Source organism: Anabrus simplex, chromosome 1 (genome assembly GCF_040414725.1).
Source record: "Anabrus simplex isolate iqAnaSimp1 chromosome 1, ASM4041472v1, whole genome shotgun sequence".
NCBI classification, from domain to species: Eukaryota; Metazoa; Arthropoda; class Insecta; order Orthoptera; family Tettigoniidae; genus Anabrus; species Anabrus simplex.
This window is the reverse complement of record NC_090265.1, coordinates 124,472,144-124,495,670: the sequence shown is the minus strand read 5'-3', so window position 1 is coordinate 124,495,670 and position 23,527 is coordinate 124,472,144. Positions and strand designations below refer to the sequence as shown.

Here is a 23,527-nt window from a genome sequence, read left to right as displayed (position 1 = left end):
TTAGCAGACAGTCATCATCATGTATCTGTTGACAATGAAAAGAATTCCCCGTGCGCAGTAATTAGTCATGTTATTCTGCATTTTCTGTTATTTAAAATAATCGTTAAAGTTTTTCTTTTTGTAAAAAGTTTTCTCCGTAAATAATTTTTTTTACTGCTACGGTAGTTATACTCTTCTCGTGTGTAATTATTAAATATTTCACAATGGTGAATTCCGATTCTTTCGATCGTTACGTTGCTACTTGATATTCCAAATCCGTCGTATATCACCAAAATTTATATATTTATATTTTTTTCTCGGCTCATCTACTGACATACAGCGATGAATACTTTAATTATATGCTGTCGCGAATATATATAATTAATATTCTTCTTCAGTAGGCAAATCTATTCTTGGAATATGTAGATCTGCTCGCATCTGCGTCTTGTCTACATGAAAGTAATTTTTTAGAGTCTCGTTAAACAATTCACCCGCTGCTATATTTTTTTAAAACAATTCAAATGAGCCTCTACTGTTCTCCAGTGTCTTCGAAACCTATCCTTTCCGTGACGTACATAGCCTCCTATACGTTGCATTGATACGAAGTTCATTGCCTTAGTAGATCGCATGGGCCATACCTTCCTACGCCGCCATTTTGTTGTTGGTCTACGAGATGCGAACGGGCACATTTAATTCCCCTGGCATGAAGAAAATATATTGGTCACGATATATTTTCTCATTGTTAACTTGAATCTCAAATGTGACTTTGCATCTCGTATATTCTCTGCCATTGCGATATTATCTATTCGATTATCGAATATCAGCAGATTGATATCGATTACGTCCTAGTTGCATTAATTTGTTTACATGTCCCGTAACCATGCATTTGGCAACTGCTTTTTCTTCATTCTAGTGGTCGTAATAAAGATATTTATTCCTTCCTCTTTGCGCATTTCACAATGGTAGGTCATTTAATGGCTTTAGACTTTCTTATCTCTTAAGTTCTTATTACATTTGCTGATTCTCTTGGAAGTACAACTTGATATTGCATGCATTATGTACGTTACGATATTTGCCATTTAAACTTGCTATTTCGTACGCATTATTCCCAAGTACGCGTTCGATTCTGTAGGGACCATTGTATAACGGCAGAAATTTAGCACATATTTTTGCTGGTGCATTTGATATTGGTGCAGTCTTAACCAGAACTAGATCTCCTTGTTTGAAATGTGGATGGAACTTCTTATTCCGTAGCCTTCTTAACCGTTTTTGAGACTGATCCTTGAGTCTCTGTTGGATCTTTAGATTTATTTCTTGAGGATCTGGCTTTTTCTCTAGCTGCATAGTGAAAATGCTGTCCCATGTTCTCTGTGGGTGAACATTTTTATGGGCTACGCTAGGAATCTGGGCTATTGATTGATTAACCGTGTTGTTTAAACTTTCAGCTATGATATCTAGCATATCTATCCATTTCCAATGTTGTTGACTACAATATATTCTCCCGAATTTAGCGATCTCCTTCATATATCTCTCTACGGGATTAGCTGCTGGATGACGAACCGAGCATAACGTATGCTTGATGCCCTCATTTCTTATTCGTTCGCGGAACATAACTGAAGTAAATTGTGTTCCTCTATCAGTAAGGATCCTCTCAGGTTTTCCCATTTCAGGAAATGTCTTATTAATGAGGCCATGTAAAACTTGTTTAGTATTGGCTCTCTGTATGGCTTGCAATGAAATATATTTAGAGAATATGTCGATAACCACTAGTATATATTTCTTTCCCTTCCTAGCAGTGGGCAACTTTCCAAAAATATCTATTGCATAAATTTCCTGAGCTCTAGATGGTATAATTGGGATCGGTTTATGTCCGCATGTGTAATTGTTATGCTTTACTCTCTGACACACACCGCATGTTTTTGCTATGTTTCTTACTGATCTTCGTAATCCATTCCACGTGAATTTCTCCATTATCGTCCCTATAACCTTGTCTATACCAGCATGTCCTGTCATCTTATGAGTATGCCAGATTAATTCTCTTTGTAGCTCTTCCGGTATTACAATTCTTTTGCTGTTACTGATCTTGTCCACTACTTTCAATAGTATTCCGTCTACGATTTCATATTTCTTTGTGAGTTCTGGCGTTGATTCCCTGTTAACCAAATTATCGATGATGATCTTTAATTTCTGGTCAGATTCTTGAAATTCTCTCAGATTCTCTAACTTTCTTAGTAGTTGTTCGTCTTGAGTATCCAGTTCGATTGCTAGCACATGTTCTTCACCTTCATGTGGGTTTCTACTTAACGCATCAGCTAAGATGTTTTCCTTTCCACTGCAATGTTCAATCTTTAGGTCAAACTGTTGCGTGAATAACATCCATCGCGTTATCCTTTCGCTGATCATGACGGCTTTTAACCCAAAAGTCAACGCCTTGTGGTCTGTCCGTATTGTTACTGGGTAGCCATAAATTATACGTCTCCAATGTTGTAATGCGTGCACTATTGCGAGTAGTTCAAGCTCAGTAGTAGTATAATGTTGCTCATGTTTTCTAAGTTTCCTACTGGTAAATGCCAAATAAGTTCGTCTTTTGGTTTCATTATCTTCTTGATATAGGCATGCTCCTACACCAACGTGTGATGCATCAGCTTGAATTATGAATCTCTGTTGATAATCAGGATATCCCAGTTTAATACTTTTCTTCATCAGCTCTTTCATGTTGATGAATGCTTCTTCTGCCTCATCATTCCACTTCCATTTATTGTTGACCTTTAGCAAGTTCTGTAACGGTGCAGCCGTATCTGTGTAACCTTCACAATGGTCTGAGAAGAATCCAGTCAACCCAAGAAATTGCCTTATATGCTTTACTTTAGTCGGCCTTGGGAAATCGCATATTGCCTTTATTTTTACGGGATTTGGTCTTATCCCTTCTCCATCGATCACGTGACCTACAAAAAATACTTGGCTTTGGCAAAATTTAGATTTTGATAAATTTATTTTGAAGCCAGTTCTCTGTAAATTACTTAATAGCTTTTCCAATTTGACACAGTGTTCTTCGAAGGTAGTGCTCGCAAAGACTAGATCTTCAACATAACAATTTACAAAGTCCTTTACTTCACTCGTTAGGCTTCTGTCTAGTGCCCTTATCAATACTGCCGAACTGACCTTTAATCCGAAAGGCAACCGACAATAGGCATATGTTTGGTTATTAAACATAAAACCTGTTAATAACCGTGACTTTTCTTCAAGTACAATATGGTGAAATGAAGCTGTGCAGTCCATACTCGTAAAATATTTCTGACCTCGAAATCTCTTCACAATGTCCTTAATTTTAGGGGCCTGACTATACTCTGGAATCAGTCTGGAATTTAGGACTCGCGCATCGAGGCACAAACGCAGTTTTCCGTTGTTTTTCTTTACAATTACTATAGGGTTCAGAAATGGAGTGGTAGTCTTCACGATCAACCCATCAACTAACATTTCCTCGATGATTTGTTTAACTTCAGTGAAATACTTCTCTGGCACATCATATATTCTTCCCTTGTATGGCGTCCAGTCAGTAACTATCAGTTTGTACTTGTAGTTAGGAATCTGCCCTGGTTTATCACTAAAAACTTCAATATATTTGTTTATGATGTTGTACAATATTCGTTTTTCTTCTGCAGATACCGCAGCTTGAGTAATAGCCTCCCAAATTTCAGACTTTTCATAGCTCTCCTCTTCGATTGCAACGATTTCCTCAATTCTCATGATTAATTCCGGCTCTATTTCTGTGCTAAGATCTTTTTCTTCTAGTTCTTGGCTCTCTCCGTCCAATAGATCCACTTCTTTTCCCTCGATCTTCAACCATTCGTTTTCTTCAAGTGTGCTACTAATTTGAACTCTTTCTACAGTTCTATTTCCATCATTTTCTACCACTGGAAATCGAATTTCACCCTTATCCATATCAATTGTCATCCTAGTGCTTATCATGAAGTCTATTCCATGACGTATTTTATTTTCTTCATAACCATGAATGGATGCTCAAATTCATATTTTCCGATCTTTATACTTAAGTAGGCTTGTATCTTGCATTCAACAGACTTGTCTGGAATTATGCCTCGGTTTTTTACACCAGATACAGGTATGATTGGTATCTGTATTTTCTGATTTAGCTCTTGGAATAAGGTATATGACATTACACTTATGCTAGCTCCAGAGTCCACTAAACAGTACAATCGGATGTTGAACACCCTCACAACTATTACTGGTAACTTGAATTTAGGTTGAGTTTCGTGACAAGTATCTTCTTTAATTAAATCTTCAGGTTGAATGTCCCAATGATCTATTTGTGCTACTACCCAACTGCGAATTTTGACAATATTCACTAACGGTTTAATATTTACAATTTCGTGTTTAACTAGTTCATCATCGGCGTTTTTTTTTCCGCTCAGATGTTTGGGAAATTTCTGTGTTCCCATGACTTTCATGCTCCTTCCAACCTTCTTCCTGTCTTCTTCGTTTATAATTCTGAAGTTCGAGACTTTCTGCGCCTTCGAGGTCGCCGTTTATATCCTTATTTTTGATGGCTTCCTCCCATCGGCTCCTATTTTGTCTCTCTTCTCTTAGCTCTTGAAGATATCGCCTATTCTCTTCATTTTGATTATATTGTGCAGGTCTTCTCCTCTCATCGTATCGCCTTCTGTTCCTCTGATATGGTCGACTTCTATTGTTCCCATATCGAACGTTACTCCTATACTGGAAACTATTTCTATTTCCAATTTGCCCACATCTTCCGTGCTGTTGACCACTATACTGACAATAACATTTTCTTGGTTCTTTGTTTTGGGCTCTAACACAATCTTCTGTCCTAATTTCATGACCCTTATCTAGTCCTTGGTTAGTGATTTCGGAGCTGAGCGTATTGACTGCTTCTATTTGTCTTATATTTCTGGGGTTCCTCTCTATTAAACAGGATGACGTTAGGTCGATCTGTCTTAATCGTCTCTCCATGTCAATAGCAGTTTGTATATCAGAGGCTGCTAATAATCTTTGTAGTTCGAGTGGTAATTGCCTCTGAATAGTTTTAATTGCCTCCAGTTCGCTAGGTGGAGAATCTAAGTCCTGAAAACGATGAAATTGTAGGGAGAAGAAATCACTAAAGCGAGTTTGGCCTGCAGTCGAAAATTTCCTTGAGTACAGCTCTAATCTTAGCTGTTGCTGGATCTCAGGATCCCAGAACTCCTTCAGGAAAGCTACCTTAAACTCGTCATAGTTATGGAATGTGTACTTGAAAGCCTGGAACCAAATATTTGGGTTCCCGTCCAGATGTTTTTCGATAATTCTCAATTTCTTTTCCTCCTGAATTTTTCCTTCCCTAAAATATTCCTCTATGTCCCTAAGGAATTGTTTCGGTGAGGTCTTAACCGAACCGTCAAAATGTTTTGGGCGGTCGTCGTAATTTTTAATTATATTAATTATCGTGCTTCCTTCACTTTGATTACTACTGTTTAATATTTCCATATCTCTTCTACATGGGTCACTTATCCCTGAAGGTGTGTTCTCTCTCTCATTAATCTGTACCTCTACTGTTCTCTGCCTATCACTAGAGCTTGAGGCCATAGATTTCGCCGTGTGTGATTCCACCTTCATCTCTTGTATTTCTCTTCTGATCTGTTTCACCACTTCTTCTGTCTTTTCGATTTTTCGATCCGATTCCACCCTGTTATCTTCTATCTTCTGCTTCAACTCATCAATTTTCTGTGCTACTTTGCTCGCCGCTTGGTCATATTTCTCATCTAAGTCTTGCTGTCTTAGATTTAATCCTTGCATACCAGCTGTTATATCATTTATTTTCTCTTCTTCCAATTTTCGGATTGTTTCCTGGCTCTCTGTTACCATCTCATTTATTTTATTTATTTCCTCGTGTATTTCCCTGTTTCTATTCTCCATGGTTTCAGTCAACCTCGTCTGCATGTTTTGGATTTCGTTCTTAACTTCATATACTTCCGACCGTGTTTTCGCTGTTTCTTCTGTTATTTCTTCTTGTTTCTTGCGTAGCTCATCGATCATCCCTTTGTGTTCATCTTCTATTTTTCTAACGAATTCTTCTAAAGATTCTTTCTGTTTTAGCTGATCCTCTCTTCTTTCCTCTCTCATCTCAATGATGCATCTCTGGAATCTTGATTCCCGTTCCTGTTCTTTCTCTTCTTGTTTCTGTTGCCATTCTTCTTGTTTCTTGTGCAATTCTTGCATCAACTCATAATGCTCTTTCTTTCTTTCTTTCTTTCTTCGCGTTGTTCTTGTTGCTTTCGTTCCTTTTCTGTCCGTCTTCTTTCCTTCTCTTCTTCCAGCTTCCTCTCTTTTTCTTCACGCTCCTGTTTCTCCTTCTGTCTTTCTTCTTCCAGTTTCCTCTCTTTTTCTTCCAGTTTCCTCTCTTTTTCTTGTTGTTGCTTCAAATATTCGAGAAACCATAATGGCGCTCCCTCTTGTTTCTCTTGAGCTCTTCTCATCTCCTCTTCTTGTTCTCTTCTTGTCTGAACTCTACCCTGTGTTGCCATTTTATGTCGTTTTCTATATATTCGTTATAATATCTCAAAGTTTATATTAAGCTCTCTATTTTGTTAAAAATCACTTATTTGCCTAACAGTCCTCTAAGTTCACAAAATATTAAATATTATATCACACACACCACAATAACTTAGTCTACAAGGTTTGCACTATATGCACTAGTTTGAAGTTTTCTCTTCAGTAAATAATAATATTGATGGACCTTCCTGGAGATCGGCACCATCTCACCAGATAGACCAACAACAACCAGACCAAGAGTTCAAATCTATGATTTCGTTCACATTTCGGAACATGTTACGAAATAAATAAATTAAAATTCCGTTATGCTGCATTCCATATTTATATGTATGGCCATCAGCCTATACCATAATTAAAATTAACTAAGTTTCATTTCATATTGACTTAAAATCACCTAACCCTAGATTATTATTATTAAAAAGAAGCATTCATCTAATAAATACAATAATTCCTTATTAATATATCTTCACAGGTTCAGCCATGTGGTAATAATTAATAAATTACTCAATACATTAGTAACATGTTTTCTATACCCGATACCTACATTTCGAGCTTCGTCACATGATTGCCTATTAAGTAATATAAATTATCAGACTATTTTCATACACTCCCGCGATGTGTTTCTCTTCAGGCGCCAACCATTAATGCGACATTTAATTTATTTCAAAGTGAAGACCGTTTCCAATACTTTTTTCACTTTATTTGGCGTTCTCACGGTGTATTTCTCTTCACTCACTCCACTGTTGCGGCATTTTATTCTTTGGCAACCAACAGTTCCCACGGCATCTTTCTCCATTTTAAATCACGTTATGATGTCAAAAATTACCTCTGGCAACCAATATTCAATGATCCCGCGGTGTCTTTCTCTTCAAATCGTCACACATTGCGGCGTCATTTTAATAACTTTCCCACGGTGTGTTTCTCTTCAATTGCCCCACAGTTGGGCAGCCATTTTAAATACTTGCACCCGCTCTTGCAACGGTCAGTGCAAGATTATCCCGGTAGCTCATTAATTCTTCTCAGGGTATCCTTTTTTCGCCCATAAAATCTGAGATTTTATATGTAATTATTTAACGTGGTTTCGGAAGAGAAATTGGCCGCTGGGGTACTCGTGATGGGAGTATCAATATCCACGAGAATGACGACCGATATCTAGAAATTATCTTGCATTTCGTTTGTAAGAACTTGTCGATTGCTTACATCTAGAAAACTTAACAACTAACTTAACTCTAAACGTTACCAGAACAGAAATCATAACTCAGTTACATACTAAAGAAAATATATAAGATTATTTATTGACAAAAAATTAATGTTCGAGATATAGTGAAATCTGGGTAGTATTAATTCTGTGTTATCTCATCATTTGAAAATAAGTTTGAGTCAGCGCTGGCTCATTTAAGATAAAATAGTGAAACTTAAAAAAAATGCTAACATTCTCTCATTTATAAGTTCAAATTCCAATATATACACATGTGAACCTTCGTAGCCATGTTCCGAAAGTATTACATTTTTTAAAAATAATATTTGCGATCATTGAGCATTCAAGGAATCAAATAAAATTTTCATATTGTAAATACTGCTCTGTTAATTATTAAAGTTATCCTCTCAACATATGAGACATGTTTCCCAAGTATACACTTTCGCGTGTATTAAATTATGGCAGTGTTCACCGACCTTCCATTCATAAGTTAAAGTCTTTCATAGGTTTGAACTCCGAGTGTTAGGTAATATCTTTCTAGTGTGAACAAGTAACGACTTACGAGCTAAAGCAATACCACCCTCGTGCCTACGATATTTGGCTCCTAACTAACCATTGTAATATTCTTCATTTTTATATACTGAGTTAAAATCATATTTATCTGAGTAGAAATAAAAAAAAAATCTAACTCTTCGAATAATTTCTAATCTACACACTCATCTATTAGTGGCTCAATGTACTCTTATGATCTGCACTGTCTCAATATTTCATTTATATACGTGCTACTGAACGTGTATGGATAGTATAGAATGCAGGTATTTCATATCAACCTGTAAGATCACCGCTCCACGAAATACTAGATATATAATCAATCATGAGTCTATTGCATCATATATATGAACACTCTCTCTTACGCAGTGCCTGTTATTCACCCAAGTCAAACACAATATCACTGTCACGATACACAATTCTACATAATTCATGTTTACCTTACCTTGAAATGGTCATCTGCGCGGAATTCTCTTCTTGACGTATATTTTCAAACATGGCATAGAAACTCACCTTATATTACTAATAAATCATTAACACGTCAAATTGCAATTCTTACACTTCCCGTAGAACATAACTAAATCTCTTCACTTAAACCATTCATCAATATATAATCACATTTCAATACACTACCGTCGATACTTTAACATCCTATCGGCTTCCATTTAGCCGCATGCATATAGCCATAACTCCGAAACCATATGCTAAATATTCAAGAATTGCTTAGCAAAATACGCAGTCAATAACCTCTATTTTTAATAACAGTAATATGAATTCATATGCCCTCTTTCTCTGACGAAAGGAATACTTAATTTGTCAATGATCATCGTATTGCGCAGGTAATTCGTGACGTAAACTATACTCAGGTGAAACGAGATTAATCGAACCTTTACTAGTAACTTAGACTCATTGATTCTAGCTCTACTCAAGTAACATACCTTTCTCTTATCGGATATTATTTCCACTGTCGATGTGCTAGTGCAGTATCCAGTATATGTCATATCGTCATTCTAATTCATCACTTCCATCTAATTTTAAAATCTTAAGTATTTCACACATTACTTATATTACACACGCGTTCTTAATTACTTCATAAATCACCAAACTCTCAGCACATGCCAAAATAGATTGAGGGTGCAGATTGCAAGAAACTACTCTACTATAGAAAAGTATGGACTTAGCTCGTCAGTTGCTACATCTGGTCTGGTGGTTGCTCCGTCCTTCACTTGCCGCTAGACCCTCAGATTGGAACTGGATCTCTGTCTGAACTGGACATTCGCGGTCATCTGCTGGTTACATAGCTCGTCAGACCACTTCGTATCATCCGGACTTTCGGCTGGCCGATGCTCATCCAACGTCATCATCTCCACTGGTTGGTCTGTCCAATAATCTCCGCCTGGTCATCTGATTCGACGGTACATATCCCCAGTTCGGTCCATCTTGATGAATTAGCAGACAGTCATCATCATGTATCTGTTGACAATGGAAAGAATTCCCCGTGCGCAGTAATTAGTCATGTTATTCTGCATTTCCTGTTATTTAAAATAATCGTTAAAGTTTTTCTTTTTGTAAAAAGTTTTCTCCGTAAATAATTTTTTTTTTTTTACTGCTACGGTAGTTATACTCTTCTCGTGTGTAATTATTAAATATTTCACAATGGTGAATTCCGATTCTTTCGATCGTTACGTTGCTACTTGATATTCCAAATCCGTCGTATATCACCAAAATTTATATATTTATATTTTTTTCTCGGCTCATCTACTGACATACAGCGATGAATACTTTAATTATATGCTGTCGCGAATATATATAATTAATATTCTTCTTCAGTAGGCAAATCTATTCTTGGAATATGTAGATCTGCTCGCATCTGCGTCTTGTCTACATGAAAGTAATTTTTTAGAGTCTCGTTAAACAATTCACCCGCTGCTATATTTTTTTTAAAACAATTCAAATGGGCCTCTACTGTTCTCCAGTGTCTTCGAAACCTATCCTTTCCGTGACGTACATAGCCTCCTATACGTTGCATTGATACGAAGTTCATTGCCTTAGTAGATCGCATGGGCCATACCTTCCTACGCCGCCATTTTGTTGTTGGTCTACGAGATGCGAACGGGCACACTATGATGAACCAGTGTGTTACGTAACAGATATATCAGAAAATGTATGAACCAGAGGAATGGCATGCTAAAGAAGAAAGTTATCTTACTCCCCAGCTACTTCCCGCCAATACACAGGCAGGCTGTTACAGTCGGTACGACCAGGCGAGTTGCCCGTGTGGTTAGGGGCGCACCGCTGTGAGCTTGCATCCGGGAGATAGTGGATTCGGACCCCACCGCCGGCAACCCTGAAGATGGTATTCCGTGGTTTCCCATTTTTACACCTGTCACACCAGGCTGTACCTTAAAGCCAAGGCCGCTTCCTTCACACCACTATCCATTTCCTATCCCAACGTCGCCATAAGACCTACCTGTGTCGGTGCGACGTCAAGCAAATTAAAAAAACCTCGGTACGCTGCAGTAATCCTATCTATCGGGGATGAGAGGAAACAGAAGACAAAAAGCACATCACAACAAACAATGGTCAATGTAATGTTATTGTTGATAAAGTTTATGAGCTTTCTATATTGCAGGCCTTCACGTTAGTTTTCTTTCGACTCTGTGGTATTAGGGTGTCCTACATAATTATTTATATCGTAGACTGTAGTCCCTTATTCTAAGATTTTACATACCGATTTTCACTAAATTCTGTTTACCCATTTTCTCGTGACTCGGCGCTGATATGGACTTAGTAACAAAAATCCAAATTCATGAATATCTCTGATTATATGCGGTACGGTAACAATGTATAAGACGTAAGTGATCGAAAATTTAATAACTTCTTACATAACTCCTACTAACTTACGACATAACTAAAGTTATGTTAGGTAAAGGTAAGGGTTATTCTGCCCAAAGGCAGGTCCGAACCTCCGCAGAGGTGTTCCTGAGCCGGAGTTTACGTGCGGTAGGGTGGCCAGTTCCTTTCCGCTCCTCCATTCCCTTACCCCCCACCAACAGCGCGTGGCAACCCATCCAACTCCTGACCACGCCCAATGTTGCTTAACTTCGGAGATCTCATGGGATCCGGTGTTTCAACCCGGCTACGGCCGTTGGCAAGTTATGTTAGTTATGTACTATTTATCGATACGACCACTAATAACATAAATAACTTATTTGAGAATTACATTTCAGGCCTTCCCCTAAACTACCATTTCACTCAACGTGAATAAAATAATTTGTAGCCTAGATTGCAGTGGTTCATCACCCGACATTACATACCGATTTTCATTAAATTCTCTTCAGCCGTTTTCTCGTCATGCGTTTACATACAGATAGACAGACAGACAGACAGACATTATGGAAAAGTAAAAAATGCATTTTCTTGTTACTGTGGACATGACCGATACAGAAATACCATTCTTTTCAAATTCTGAGCAATGTACAGACAAAACTCTTATTTTATATATATAGATTACATTTCAGGCCTTCCCCTAAACTACCATTTCACTCAGTGCAAATAACATTATTGATAGCCTAGATTATAGCGACCTATTCCCCGACTTTGCATACCGGTTTTCGTAAAGATACGACCACTAATAAAATAAATATTTGACAATTAAATTTTATTCCTTCCCCTAAACTACCATTTTTTTTAGTGTGTATAGCCTATATTGTAGCGAATTATTTCCCATCTTTGTCTAGCGATTTTCATTAAGACACGACCACTAATAAAATAAATATTTGAGAATTAAATTTCAGGCCTTCCCCTAAACTACCATTTCACTCAGTGTGATTAAAATAATTTATAGCCTAGATTGTAGCGGTTCATCACCCGACTTTACATTCTGATTTTCATTAAATTCTCTTCAGCCGTTTTCTCGTGATGCATGTACATACATACATACATACAGACAGACAGACAGACAGACAGACAGACAGACAGAAATTATAAAGTAAAAAAATGCATTTTCTTGTTACTGTGGACATGACCGATACAGAAATACCATTCTTTTCAAATTCTGAGCAATGTACAGACAAAACTCTTATTTTATATATATAGATTATTATTATTATTATTATTATTATTATTATTATTATTATTATTACGAATTTTAGAATTTTAAATTGTCATTACATTTCATACCATTAGGGGCCGATGACCTAGATGTTAGGCACCTTTAAACAACAAGCATCATCATCATACAAGCAAAGCAAAGCCATCTCCGTACAGGCCATGAAGGCCCTTGGAGGAGTGGAAGGTAAAGACTTCCACCATTATTAACCCCGGCACGTGCTGGGGTAGAGTGGTTAGCTCTACGCCCGGCCGCCTTTGCCCCCAGGAATTAACCTGGTACTAATTTTTGGTGTAGGCTGAGTGAACCTCAGGGTCATATGCACCACCGGAAGTGGAAATCTCGTTACTTAAATTTTACGACTTCCTGACGGGGATTCGAACCAATGCCGCACTAGATAGACGGGCCACAAGGCTCGGACCGTGACGTCACGCGAGTGGCTGGCGTTCAGCATGGTAGTATACGGCCCGCTCTCACGTCTCCATGATATTATTAATTTATTGAACCTTAACGATATAACTGAACACGCCTTCAATTGTGGTTTTATTTAGGTTTGTGCACTACACGAGTTTTATGCGGGGGAAAACTAGCGGAGCAGTTTATGTAGATTCTTTACGTAAAATTAAGCTGACATCTGTCATTTGTAACGGAACGCGGGTTCATGCAAAAGATTAAAACCCATAATACGTATAAAAATAGTTTTAATGTTACTATGCAAAAACATGATAGCAATTCGCAACAATAGTCTGGAACCTTTCTTAGAAATTAGGCTTCAACTTAAAACTTATCTAACAATTCTTAAGGTTTCAGTTTATCAATTTTCCTTTTCTTTGCCGATTTATGGCTATCCTTACTTGAGGATTTCTTCTTCTTAGCCACGAGTTTTTCTGCGATAACTTTTCTATAGTTATTCAATAATATATTACAAAAGATGTATATACATTTGTCAACGTAATCTTTAAAACTACTTCTACAATCACTGCATGTTTCAAACATGACGTTTTCATTTTCCAGAAATTTGTTGACAAGCAAAATCAATGTTTCTTTCAGAATCACCATGTAAAAACCTCGATTCAAATTTATCTTTTATAAGTACACTAAATAATTTAAACTGTGTGATCAAAATGTTAACAATAAAATCTGATGGATATTTCAAAGCTCCCCTGTCAATTATATTGAAATAAAAATTGTCATCCGGCTTTAACAAATCTGACGTTACATTATCATTATTTAACAATAAAACATCTTGACAATTTATACATGTACAATTTTTCATAATTACTTTACAAATATATCCACCAATATAAACTAGACCTAACAAAATGTTTTCAGATACAATAACATCATTTAACTCAACTATCACATTTTCAAAATGTGAAATGTCTGTTGGTGTGAAGCTTTTACAATCTGAGCTCTTGCAATCCACATACTTAATGAAATATCACTAATAGGGATGGCTGCATGTTTAGCAGAGTATGCATTTATTACCGTCAGGGCTTTCAATTTTCGTTCTGACTCAAGGATTTGCTTCACTGAAATATGGTAGCAGGCACCACTCATTTCTCTGTACTGCCCAAATCTTGCTTCCAATTCGTCAGTTTGAAATTTCCCTAACAATACATACTTGAATCGTAAACTTGTTTTCAAGAAATTTATTAACTCTAAAATAGTTTTTGTAGTGTGAACTAAGGCTGTTTGAGTTTCATTAGTAAGTTTTCCATGACGACTCTCTGTTTGTGTAATCTCCCCTTGAACAGACAGATTATCCCATCTAATTAACCATGTTAAAAACTTGCGCAGAAATAAAACATTGTCATGAATTGAAAATATTGCGTTACAATGAGGGTCGTTAAATCTGTCGCCTTTGAAAGCATGCTTAACATTAACAATCTTCCACCACTGAAGAATTATTTCTAGGAATACAGCTGTGCTTTTAAAACTATCTCCATTTTTTATTTTATCGAAGTGTTTTAAAGCGGCGACATTTTTCTCATCGAAGAGCTTAGAACAAAGGTTTACATTTTGTCGCTCTAAAGATGTTGGGTACAACACTTTTTGGTTCAGGGCAGGAGCAAGCTTAACTACATCATTCTCTTCTCCTCTGTGGCGCTGTTTAAGGTGACCAACACTACCAAAACATTTTTTGTCTGACTCAGGGTTGTCAAAGTCAGGAAACACGAAAGTTTGTAAGTTATCGGCTTATTAAGCCAGTTTTTTCTTAAGCTTTTAAATAAATGAACAGTATCGAACATTACAAAAATCTTTTGTGTTTCGTCAAATGGATTTTGAAAAGTGGTTTGTAAATTGCTTTTGCACAGCTTTTCAAACATTTTTCTGTTAACACTGTCATTATCAGAAATTATGCATACTACCTTATAACCTATATCTGTTAATACTTTAAGGACTTGCAAAGTTAGTTCTTCTAAGGAATGTGACGTTAGGTTCTTACATGGAAACAAACCAACAACGTCTTCATTTTTTTAAAAACGAATGGATGACAACATAAAGGTTTGTACAGTTGTAGCTAATGTTGCGTCATTTTCTCCACCTTTACTACTAAAAGCAACTCCCTCTACCTTTCCTCCTTTATAGTTAAGCTCAGGTTTTACATAGACTTCATCCAAGAACAAGTTACAAAATCTTTCATGTTCATTTAACAATTTTACTTTCTTTTTCAAGTAATTCCAATGTGAATCTTCTATTCCCGAATTTCCCGTTCCTAGTTTTGAGATAAGACTGCAAATACACAGGGCGAGGCATTGTAAGGAACGTTGACTGTCTTATCTTCTTATACGCCCCAGGAAATGCTAAAAATATTGAAGCGAACCATGTTATTAGTATACAGGAGTAAGACACTTTCTTTGCAAAGGCTAAATTTACCTGTTCCTTGCAAAATTCTAATTTATCAGTAATCATACAGTCATCAACTTCACTTTCAATTTCATCGATTATTTTGTTCACGGTTTCTATTTTGTCGTGGACAGTCACATTTGAGTCACAAGCAAGACTAAACAGGAAGTTTCAGATCCTTTCTAAATTTGACCATTTTAATATCTTGCCCCCGTTACCTAATGCACGTATATCAGGGTTATCATGAATGAAAATACAATGTTTTATGGCTTTAAAATCAAGAGCCTCGTTTAATGTTAAAGAAGTACCAATTTTCGGAATATTTTCCTCAGTCATATAAATTTTGAAAATGCATAGACTTTGGCTGTCGAAATTGACAAAAACTTTGTCAAAATCTAATTTGGATTTAGTAACGTCATCGAAGTCCTTGATCCTGTCATCTTCCTCAGCTTTCTTTCTTTCTTCTTCCCGTTTTTCAATTTCTTCTTGTCTTTCAATAGGAGTTTTCCTCGGTCTTGAAAGATTTTTATACAGATAGGCAGGCACATTTTCAAGCTTAATAGGAATAGCGTCGTTTGATAGTTTTAAATGGTTACGTTTTACTGTTAAAATAGACCCATCAGGTCTTTTAACAGAATCCTTCCTAATTACGAAACGTTCGTCGAAGTGTGTTATGCACACAACTGAGCTTGCTGAAGGGACAAATTCTGTTCGATCGATGGCTAAGATCCACTTTTGTTTCCGAACCAAGTCAGCAGGAAATTTAAACACTGAAATATTGGGCTCTTTTGAACTATAGTTGCTTCTACAACCAGGTACACAACACGACGTGGGCATAATTCACAATGTTCACACAAGTTTAAGTCAAACACCATTGATGGCCTTACTGCTGCGAGGTTCATATCAACCTAGAAGTCACTGGCGAAAAATGAAGCGGGTGGCTATTCGTGTGACGTAGCGCCGGAAGTGGAGGGGGAGCCTTATGGCCTGTATATCTAGTTGGCCTTGTTCGAACCCACGTCCTTCCGGGCGAACAGAGCACGCCTTTACCGCCTCGGTCAGGCAGCCCCTATCTTCATCATACATGACAGAAAGTTAAAAAAAGTTCATTTTCTTGTTACTGTGGATACGGCCGATACAGAAATACCGTTCTTTTCTAATTTTGAACACATACAAAACTCGTATGTGATATAAATATGTAGATTGTTAATAACTGAGTATAAGTTCAATAAGACATGCCTTTCTATTATCAGAGAGAGAGATTTAAATTGCAGTTTTTCAGTTGCATTGTGAACTGACAGGTAACATCAAGTGAAAGCTCACATCTTGGTGATTTCCTCTGTGTTGTACACGAAGCTTCTTCAAATACAGTCGTTATGCAATACTGTATGCTGTCTTCAGATGGGTTTTACTGATTTCATTTTCTTTGCTCTTCTTCGGTCACGGTTGTAGATCCTGGATCTAGGCTAGCCTTCTAACGTGTTACATAAGTGACACATGTATTGTATCTGCCCTTGAAGTTAGTGGAGCTTGGCAGTGATGAGTACCGTGTAGCCTTATGATACCTTGGTTTGCTTTCTCTTGAATATTAATTACAGGTCGTTGTGTATCTTCAAGTCGCTCCAATACTAAGATTTTTAAACATAGTTTACCTTTCGGTAGACATGAGGCTATCAGTGCAATAGTCACCTAACCAACATTTTTGGATGAGTGTGATGTAGGCCTATAATAGCCCTTTCTGGCATATCGTAAGGAATGTTAAAATCAGCGTAACGTAACATTTCTGTTATTTATCCCACAAAATTAAAAAAAACGGATATAAAATAGTATGGTGTCGTAAATGCTCCTGATTCATTTTTGTTATAAATTTAATTTGGCAGGATTACAAAAAAATCTTACACCACAATTTAGGAAAGGTGCTTACTCCATTGTAATTTCTATAGGTCTTAATTTTCTATAGATATCAGTATAAATCTTGATGCTCATGCTTAGCAACATAACATTTCTTTCTTTTTATTTTACTAGCTGATGCACCCGTGCTTCGCTACGGGATTATCAGAAAGACCAACTTTGTGTTTTTCCTAACTGAAGTCAACATAGGTCATTACAAAAACATTAGTAGGAATGTAGCGATTAAAAGCAGTGTTATCGTACAAAATACTCGATCAAATAAAAAAACCGCACATTTGTCTCACTTTTAACGAACAGTACTACGGTGCCGATCTAACAGTCCAAAGTTCCAGAGCTGGAAAGACCAGGCCGCAGACAGCAGCGAACACTCCTCTGCCATTATTCCGTGCACACTGATTATTCCAATCAGTGCTTCAGAGTACGGATTGAACAGCTGGAATGCTATGATGAACCTGTGTATTACGTACCGGTAGTATCAGAAAATTTATGAACCAGGGGATGGCATGCAAGAGAAGAAAGTTATCTAACTCCCCAGCTATTTCCCATCAATATTCAGGCAGACTGTTACTCTCGGTACGACCGGGCGAGTTGGCCGTGTGGTTAGGGGTGCGCAACTGTGAGTTGCATCCGGGAGATAGTGGATTCGAACCCCCTTGTCGACAGCCCTAAGATGGTATTCCGTGGTTTCCAGTTTTCACACCAGGAAAATGCTGGGGCTGTACCTTCATTAAGGCCACGTCAGCTTCCTGCGCACTCCTAGCCCTCTCCTATCCCATTGTCGCCATAAGACCTATCCTGTCGGTGCGACGTAAAGCAAATAAAAAATACTCGGTACGCAGCAGTAATCCTATCTATCAACATCAAAGGACACAAAGCACATCACAACAAACAATGGTCCACGAACCTACTACGCTGGCGTAGCAGGGGGGGGGGGGGAGGCGATACTCCCACGTGGCGCGTTCCAGATGGTGGATAGTGGGGTCCTAACCGGCTTGCCGGCAGACTTGAGGGAAATAAAACACCTCTGGTGGACCACACACACTACCCCCTGAGGGTGGGGGACGCACATGTAGAATACACGTGCGGTATCCCCTGCCTGTCGTAAGAGGCGACTAAAAGGGGCGACCTAGGCGCGGACATGGATTGCGGTTTGGTATAACGTGTTGGACCTCCTGTGGATGGGAGGGGGTTCTCCTTTCAATAAATGCGAGTGCGTCAGGATACCGTGGCCGATCCGAAGACGACATAATACTACTGCTTCCCTCCGAGAAGCCCGAAGGGAAGTCCTCCATACATTCGTTGGCCATTCGTTGTACCATTTATCGCTCTCAGCTTATTTTACCTCCACTTCTCCCCATGTCATTTTCTTTTTCCAAATTTCTTCCTTGCTCCATGCTTGTACTTCCCTCCTCAGTGCATACCTCTCTTTCCTGCACTTCATTTCCATTTTTATCTGTCATTATAACAACTTCCCTCATGCCTTTCCTCGTCCTCTTGACATTCCTACAGTACTTTATTTCCTTGCTCTCTTCTTCCATCATGTTAGTCCAATTTTCCATCCATTTTTTCTTCTTTGCAACAACCTATTTAGCTTCATCCTTTTTTGGTCTTAATTTCTTGTCCCCTCTGTTGAAACCACACTCTAAAAGCTTTATTCTTCTCCCAAACTGCCGCTCTGATTCTGTCGTTCCACCATGGGGTCTCCTTCCATATTTACGCGGTACTAGTTCTCCCACTCTGCAGTTTTTACTAATGTCTTCTTGAACCCTTCCCATTCCTCCTCTTCTGCTTGTGTATCATCTGTTGGTAAGTTCAATCTTTTTTTTTTTTCCCGGTGATCTTCCATGATTTTATTTTCCTTCAGTATCCATATTTTGATCTCTCTTTCTAGATTCTCTCTCCTTTTTCCTTCAGTGTCCTCGGTTTCATTATCGGTAGTCTGTGGTGGCCTTACATCTGTAACATTCCATAGACGTGAAGCATCCACAATGGATTTCCTAGACCCGTCATGCTGTAACAGGTTATCTTCTGGTTTTCTCTCTTCTTGAATCATGAGTTCCTGACCATCATCCCATTTCTTTTGCATAAATTTAGTAGTTTTTTCCCCTTCTTACTTCTCTTTCTCCATCCCTCTGCTCCGAGTGCGTTCTCATATCCCTTCCTTTCAATGCCTACATGGGCGTTCAAGAACCCAATTACTATGTTGTTTTTGGCCATTCGACTGTCTCTCCGATTCTTGCTCCGTCATCTTTATTGTATCGCATGAAGCCTATTTGTGGAGCATATTCTTGTACTCTTTCTCAGCTTTTACCTTTAACTGTTATTTTAACTTTCATCAACATGTCATTTATCGCCTTTAATTCCTCATTCTCACTACTAGCCCTACTCTATTTCGCTTTCCTTCATCATTTTCTATTCAGTACAACGAAAAGCCATTCCGCAGCTCCCCCCCCCCCCTCTATTTAGTCTCTGCCAGCCCTAATTTACCCAGTTTTCTTCTTTCCATCATGTCTACAACCTCTTCTGCTTTTCCAGTCAATGTTTGTATGTTCAATGTACCAATTAGTAATTCTGTTCCTTTGCCAGGGTGGTCACCTGTTACATCGGTCCGGCGTATCGTTCCTTGTTGTTTCCTTGAAAGCGAGTTAATACCAATCACCGACTCCGAAGTCTCGTTAGCCGCCGTATTTTTCAGGTTTTCTCTAGCTTACCGTAGCGGTCTCGAGGCAAACGCAGTCTTCACTGTACTTCACCCCCCCCCCCCCCCACAGGCTCTTCCCTACTTTATGACGTTGCCCATCTTTACGACGTGGACGAGGGTTTGGACTTGTGGGAGACTACAGACGGATATGTCTGACAAATTGTCAGTGTAAGCTATTTTAAAGGATGGTGAATCGACGAATTGCGTAGAGAGTGGAAAAAGGAAGATTTGTCCGAGTACCATTGTACCTTTCGCGCTGCACTATCCACCATTGATCACCTGATACGATGGAGAGTTCAATTCAGGATGCTTTTCTTTGAAAACAACATTTAGTGACTGCCTTCTTAGATTTGAACAAGGCTTGTGACACCATGTGACGATATAGCATCCTTTCAACGCTGCATCACTGGAAATTCTGAGGTAACTTGCCGGTGTTTATTGCAATTTTAAAAATTTTGTTTTTCCTTTACCTTATTCAGTATACGAATAGAGACCATATTCGCAATACCACGTTCGAGAAAACGGAGTGCCTCGGGGATTGGTTCTTTGTGTAACACTGTTCGCGTTTGCTATAAACGACTTTGTTGCTTCACACAGTCGGGGAGATGTGTGTGTCTCTCGCACGGTGCTCCTATGTTTTTATAGGGTACATATTTTATCAACATTACTTTTATGCCCTCACTGTGTATAGCCCGTGAAGTTCGCTTCCGAGCAGGAGTTGTAAGGCGTTCCTCTGTTCTTGGCCATTGCAATAGGTTTCAAAAGTTGTGTTTCTTATGTATTTCTTTGGTTTACTGTATAAATAACGATAGGTTTCGAAGTTTTGCGATTGCATCGCAGTGTTCACTCCCAAAATTGTCGTCAGCCGGGTGGCAGGAATGAGTAGCCAGGCAGAGAATACTACGTAAACAATGAATATGATTTCATTTCATTCCCCTCACGGCATTAACATTAATATCAGACAGGAAAACATTAAATGCAAAACTGAACTACACTGCTCTGCCAAACTTAAGGATGAGATAGATAGAGCGACATATCAACTATTCGGTGGAAATTAATGAAATTGCGGTAACATGTTGTCAGAGGTCTTCCACACGTGCATAGAAACCTGGCGCGAGTTCAGCACGACTGTACGCCAAATGGGTCTGGCCCCACCAAGCGAGGCAGTTGAAGGAACGGGACAGTACAGTGTGAGTCAATCAGCGAGCTGTTAGGGTGCACTGTGGTGGTGGTATTCATTACAACATGGCCCGGAGATATTTGGATGACTTCACATGGGGAAGAATCATCGGGAAACTGTCCGGCTCCATGGATAAATGGTTAGCGTGCTAGCCCTTGGTCACAGGGGTCCCGGGTTAGATTCTCGGCAGGGTCGGGAATTTTAACCATCATTGGTTAATTTCCCTGGCACGGGGGCTGGGTGTATCTGTTGTCTTCATCATTTCATCCTCATCACGATGCGTAGGTCGCCCATGGGAGTCAAATCAAAAGACCTGGAACTGGCGAGCCGAACCCGCCCTGGGATCTCCCGGCACTAAAAGCCATACGCCATTTCATTTTTCATCGGGAAACTGGGACAAAGACTAAGTGTGACAAGTGTAGCCCAGGAGTTTGATTTTGCTAACAGCATTGTTTCACGTGCATGGAGAGCATTCCGAACCACGGGCACTGCTGTTCGAAGGAGAGAAAGGGGTCGGCCACGGTCAACTACAGCAGCAGATGACCGCTACGTTGTGCAACAGGCAAGAAGAGACGTCAAACAGCGGGTGCGATTGCTACCACATTTAACAGGGCTGCAAAACACCCAATCTCACGTTCGACAGTGGCACGAAGACTGCATGGTGGTTGTTTATTTGCCCGACGACCATTACGTTGTGTTCCGTTGACACCCACACATCGGCGGCACCGTTTGCAATGGTGCCAAGAGCATGGGGTCTGGACTGACGAGGAGTGGGGTCGCGTCCTCTTCTCAGATGACAGCAGATTCAGTCTGAGCAGTGATTCTAGACGTACCCTCATCTGGCGAGAGGTGGGAACACGTAATGTACCCAGGAACATTGTCGAACATGATTATTTTGGTGGTCCAAGTCATGGTGTGGGAAGGCATAATGTTGCATGGGCGTACCGATTTCCAGATCTTTAATTGGGGTACATTCACCAGTCAATGTTATTGTGACATTGTACTCCTCCTTTCAGGGGTGCATTCGGCTCTGACTTTTTTTTATGGATGGCAGTGCACAACCGCATCGAACAGCGCAGGCGGAGGAGCTCTTGGAACGAGAGGATATTCCGCAAATGGACTGGCCTGGCCGTTCCCCCTACTTAAATCCCTTCGAGCACGTGTGGTAGGTGTTGGCAGACGTATTGCAGCACTTCCAATCGCGCTGGTGGAAGAATGAAACGCCCTACCGCAAGAACTCAGTACCAGTCTTGTGGCCAGCATACGAACAAGTTGCACAGCATGCATCGCTCTCCGTGGTGATCACACAGAATTTAAAAACCAGGTACAGGGGACCATCATGAGTCGCAGTGACTTACGTGTAATTTGTCTGTTTCTGTTCGTCTTATCGCATATCCCTTTCAGTTGCGTATCGTACCATACTGCAGGAGTTCGTCCTATGTATGGTTCAAGTTTCATCAAGCTATGCTGCTTGGCAGTGACACAACATATGAAAGTTGCTTTCGTCTTAAGTTTTGCACAACAGTGTATTTTGGTGTTATCACGAAGAAGTATTTCGAGTGTCGAGTGTTCTACTGCTCATTCATAATCATGTAACACCGGGATTTACCACTCTGTTGCTGTGGAGTGTCCTACGGGTTTGCGACGTCATCAATCAATCAGTCATCACTGATTTGCAATTAGGACAGTCACCTAAGGGGCAGATTCCGCATCTGTTATTTACATAGCTTTTTCTTAAATAATTGCAAAGAATTTGGAAATTTATTGAAAATCTCCCTTGGTAAATAATTCCAATCCCTAACTCTCCTTCCTATAAACAAATATTTGCCCCAATCTGTCCTCTTGAATTCCAACTTGATCTTCATACTGTGATCCTTCCTACTTTTGAAAACCACACAAACGTATTCGTCTACCAAAGTAATTCCACGCGATCTGTCCACTGACAGCTCGGAACATACCACTTAGTCGGGCGGCTTTCTCCCAAGTCTTCCCAGCCCGAACTTTGCAATATTTTCGTAACGGTGTTTTGGCGGAAATCACCCAGAACAAATCAAGCTGCTTTTCTTTGGACTTTTTTCCAGTTCTCGAATCAGGTCATCCTGGCGAGGATCCCATACACTGGAACCATATTCTAGTCATGCGGAGTAGAGTGCTCGCATGCGATTCCACGCTAATCAAGACACCGCTCGCGCACGACACTGCGTGATAGTCAAGCTAAATATTTAAACTCCGATGTAATTGATTCAATTGTGCTGACAATAATGAAGATTTATAATCGAAATGAACAGTTTTTCAGTATTTAAATTTTAATTTGGAGCACCCAATGATTCAGAGATGTATTAATATCATGTAACTATCACATATCTAGGTTGTGGTAACCAGATGGTCTGTAAAAACAACCTGTGCGCCCATCAAAAGTGTCCTAGGTAGAACACTGCACCGCCAGGTGTCTCACGCCGATGCATAATCAGTTAATTTTTGGTG

General features: G+C 39.1%; 1 protein-coding gene across 1 annotated transcript in view; it reads left to right on the top strand.

The window, feature by feature from the left end:
* nudC (nuclear distribution C, dynein complex regulator) overlaps positions 1-23,527 on the top strand; it is a 332,523-nt gene that overhangs the window by 205,295 nt on the left and 103,701 nt on the right. The window lies entirely within an intron of this gene.